Below are 5,041 nucleotides of genomic sequence, written 5' to 3'. Positions count from 1 at the left end.
CTGGCCTGCACTGCGCTGTCCGTGGTGCTGGCCTCCCAGCTCTGGAGACAGACCTTCCCCTCTGAAGGCCTGGGACAGACTGACTGCTCTCACTCTGTGCGGCCTTTTATACGGCTAAGCCGGGCCCTGATTGGCTGGCCCCAATCTGCCCTCTGATTGGCTCCCAGTAAGCCCTTCTCTGATTGGCTGCGCGTCTACGCAGGCGTCTAGGCCTGCCGCAGCCCACCCTCTCTGGGCGTGGGGTGGCCGCCCCACCACAATCACCTTTGTATTATGAGCTATAGATATGTAGGTATATCTGTATTACCAAACTTGTGCTGTGTTTCTGGGTGACACCCCCAGACAGACTGACATCAGCACTGCCTAGCCTGTTCGATGGCCCATCCAGGGTCATCAGATGTACAATGAGCCCATTGAAAGGAGCCACGGGATACACTTTATGAGTCAGCGAGACCCATAGGGGCAGGCTGGAGGACAGAGAACTCTAGGGCTTTTCCGTGTCATGTGCTGTGAAGCTTCTGTTTGGGACACAGCCACATGGCAAAAGGAATATAAAGGGCAGCTGCATCATCTCCATTTTGTCTTCATTCCTGCTTCTTACCTCTTGAGTGATTTTTCTACAAACAAGGTCTGCAGAAAGGACCAAATGACCCATCCAAGCTGTGGATGTGTTCCAGAGGAACTTTCAAGCCAGCAAACTCACCAATACTGCTAAGAATCTAATATATGGACTTTGAAGTCTCCGTATGTATCTGAGCGCTTTACCATTTAATAACTCTCTTCTTGTTCTTTCTCTTTTCTTTATAATAAACCTTTAGCTTTAGATACTAAAGAATTGGTTGGCAGCATGGTATTTTGTGTAAGATCCAAACTAATATTGACCTGGTAAAGTGGCTGGCCCTTTGGGGTCAGAAGAACATTTTGTATAAATGAGCAGAATTTTTAAGTAACTTCTCATTGTACTGGACCTATGTTCTGCCTGGGAGTTAGAGAACTGGAATGCAATAAAGGGGGCTGTGTGATTTCTCTTTCAGCTTCTTGATAATTAGTGTGGGGGATTGGGAGCACAGTTTGTGACTGGTTGGTGAGTTTAACTTCAGTGTTAATCTCCAGTTTTGGGAGAATCTGCTCTCCTTTTTGCAGCCTGCCCTGACTATGGCATTTTCGGTGAGGGCTACTGTAGGCACCATGGGTCACAATCAGAGAACAAGGATTGGGCCCAAGCAGAGACCCACACCCAGAGGAGAAGCAATCAGAGGGAGTTTGCCTAGGAGTTCCCCTGGGGGGAGTTCCCACACAGTTTTTTGTCTTTCAGGCTTCTGTGAGCAGTAAGAACATCTGAAGAGGATTTTAGAAGGAAGACAATATGGATAGTGAGTAATCAGCTGTTGTGACCTGCACATGTTTGTCTTTCTCCCAGAGGATAGAAGTGACTTGTCTGTACGAAGTGCAAGCTGGTCTCCATATTGGAAGAGAAGGTTAAAGGAAAAGGCCCAGGTAAGGACCATCGAATTGTGAAAGTAAATGCATGGTTGTGCAGATGGTGTCGGAGAGAAGGCTTTGGATTCTTTGACCAGGGTATGTTGTTCCAGGAAGAAGGATTGCTAGGAAGAGATGAGATCTACCGAATGAAGAGAGGGAAGAGCAGCTTCGCAGGCAGGCTTGCTAACCTAGTGAGGAGGGCTTTAAACTAGGTTTTTCATGGGATGGAGACCTAAGCCCTGAGGTAAGTGAGGAAGTGGTATACCAGGAGGAAGCAAAAGGAGGAGGGTGCAACAGGGGAGGCCTCCTGATTCATACTGGGAAAGTAGGGCAATCAGCTAGTTATCTTAGGTGCCTGTACACAAACACAAGCCTGGGAAACAATCAGGAAGAATTGGAAGTCCTGGCACAGTCAAGGAACTATGATGTGATTGGAGTAACAGAAACTTGGTGGGGTAACTCACATGACTGGAGCACTGTCATGCATGAGTATAAACTGTTCAGGAAGAACAGGCGGGGGGAGAAAAGGTGGAGGAGTTGCACTGTATGTAAGGGAGCAATATGATTGCTCAGAGCTCCAGTATGAAACTGGAGAAAAGCCTGTTAAGAGTCTTTAAGTTTAGAGGTGAGAGCAACAAAGGTGATGTCATGGCGGGCATCTGCTATAGACCACCAGACCAGGAGGATGAGGTAGATGACGCTTTCTTTGGACAACTAACAGAAGTTTCCAGATCACAGGCCCTGGTTCTCATGGGAGACTATAATCACCCTGACATCTGCTGGGAAAGCAATACAGCAGTGCACAGACAATCCAGGAAGTTTTTGGAGAGTGTTGGGGACAACTTCCTGGTGCAAGTGCTGGAGGAACCAACTAGGGGCCGTGCTCCTCTTGACCTGCTGCTCACAAACAGGGAAGAATTGGTAGGGGAAGTAGAAGTGCATGGCAACCTGGGCAGCAGTGACCATGAGTTGGTCAAGTTCAGGATCCTGACAAAAGGAAGAAAGGAGAGCAGCAGAATACGGACTCTGGACTTCAGAAAAGCAGACTTTGGATATGTCTACACTATGAAATTAGGTCGATTTTATAGAAGTAGATTTTTAGAAAACGATTTTATACACTCGATTGTGTATGTCCACACTAAGCGCATTAAGTCGGTGGAGTGCATCTTCATCTGCATTCTTGGGCATCTGGGTGAGGAGGCTATGGAACATGGGGAGGAGGGTAGGCGGTTATACAGTGGATGCAGCAGGGGTCTGTGCTCTTGTTGGCTTTCCTGCAGCTCCAACAGATGCTTCATCATGTCCGTTTGCTTCCCCATTAGCCTCAGCACTGCGTCCTGCCTCTGCTCTTCGCGCTCACTTAATTCTTTCCTGGCCTCTGCCACTGAATGCCTCCATGCATTAAGCTGTGCCCTATCAGTTCGGGAGGACTGCATGAGCTCGGAAAACATGTCATCGCGAGTGCGTTTTTTTCCCCACCTTCTAATCTGCGATAACCTCAGGGACGGAGATGATGGGGGAGCGTAGAAACACTCTACGCTATACGATTCTGGGGGGGACTGCATGGTCACCTGTGCTGCTGAGTTCGCCATGCTGAACAAACAGGAAATGAAATTCAAAAGTTCCTGGGGCTTTTCCTGTGTACCTCGCTAGTGCATCAGAGTTCAAAGTGCTGTCCAGAGTGGTCACAATGGAGCACTCCGTCGATTTGCGTCCACACTACCCCAAATTCGACCCAGCAAAGTTGATTTTAGCGCTACTCCCCTCGTCGGGGAGGAGTAAAGAAGTCGATTTTAAGAGCCCTTTAGGTCGACGGAACAGGGTTGGTTGTGTGGATGCATTCATTTTTAAATCGACCTAACCCCGTAGTGTAGACTCCCTCAGGGAACTGATGGGCAGGATCCCTTGGGAGGCTAATATGAGGGGAAAAGGAGTCCAGGAAAGCTGGCTGTATTTTAAAGAAGCCTTATTGAGGGCGCAGGAACAAACCATCCCGATGTGCAGAAAGAATAGCAAATATGGCAGGCGACCAGCTTGGCTTAACAGAGAAATCTTTGGTGAGCTTAAACACAAAAAGGAAGCTTACAAAGAGTGGAAACTTGGACAGATGACTAGGGAGGCGTATAAAAATATTGCTGGAGCATGCAGGGCTGTAATCAGGAAGGCCAAAGCACAATTTGAGTTGCAGCTAGCAAAGGATGTGAAGGGTAACAAGAAGGGTTTCTACAGGTATGTTAGCAACAAGACGAAGGTCAGGGAAAGTGTGGGACCCTTACTGAATTGGGGGAGGCAACCTAGTGACAGATGATGTGGAAAAAGCTGAAGTACTCAATGCTTTTTTTGCCTCGGTCTCCACAGACAAGGTCAGCTCCCAGACTACTGCACCGGGCGACACAGTATGGGGAGGAGGTGAGCAGCCCTCAGTGATGAAAGAACAGATTAAGGGCTATTTAGAAAAGCTGGACATACACAAGTCCATGGGGCAGGATGCAATGCATCCAAGGGTACTGAGGGAGTTGGCTGGTGTCATTGCAGAGCCATTGGCTATTATCTTTGAAAACTCATAGCGATTGGGGGAGTTTCCAGATGATTGGAAAAAGGCAAATTTAGTGCCCATCTTTAAAAAAGGGAAGAAGGAGAATCTGGGGAACTACAGACCAGTCAGCCTCACCTCAGTCCCTGGAAAAATCATAGAGCAGGTCCTCAAGGAATCCATTTTGAAGCACTTGGAGGAGAGGAAGATGATCAGGAGCAGTCAACATGGATTCACCAAGGGCAAGTCATGCCTGACCAACCTGATTGCTTTCTATGATGAGATAACTGGCTTTGTGGATATGGGGAAAGCAGTGGACGTAATATATCTTGACTTTAGCAAAGCTTTTGATACGGTCTCCCACAGTATTGCCAACAAGTTAAAAAAGTATGGATTGGATGAATGGACTATAAGGTGGATAGAAAGCTGGCTAGATCATCAAGCTCAATGAGTAGTGATCAATGGCTCGATGTCTAGTTGGCAGCCGGTACCAAGCAGAGTGCCCCAGGGGTTGGTCCTGGGTCCGGTTTTGTTCAACATCTTCATTAATGATCCAGATAATGGGATGGATTGCACCCTCAGCAAGTTTGCAGATGACACTAAGCTGGGGGGAGAGGTAGATACGCTGGAGGGTAGGGATAGGTTCCAGAGTGACCTAGACAAATTGGGGGATTGGGCCAAAAGAAATCTGATGAGGTTCAACAAGGGCAAGTGCAGAGTCCTGCACTGAGGACAGAAGAATCCCATGCACTGCTACAGGCTGGGGGGCTGGGGACTGACCGGCTAAGCGGCAGTTCTGCAGAAAAGGACCTAGGGATTACGGTGGATGAGAAGCTGGATATGAGTCAAGTATGCCCCTGTTGCCAAGAAGGCTAACGGCATATTGGGCTGTATTAGTAGGAGCATTGCTAGCAGATCGAGGGAAGTGATTATTCTCCTCTATTTGGCATTGATGAGGCCACATCTGGAATATTGCATCCAGTTTTGGGCCCCTCACTACAGAAAGGATGTGGACAAATTGGAGTC

The sequence above is a fragment of the Emys orbicularis genome, chromosome 1, assembly GCF_028017835.1.
Source record: "Emys orbicularis isolate rEmyOrb1 chromosome 1, rEmyOrb1.hap1, whole genome shotgun sequence".
NCBI classification, from domain to species: domain Eukaryota; kingdom Metazoa; phylum Chordata; order Testudines; family Emydidae; genus Emys; species Emys orbicularis.
Note: the sequence above shows the minus strand (reverse complement) of the source record.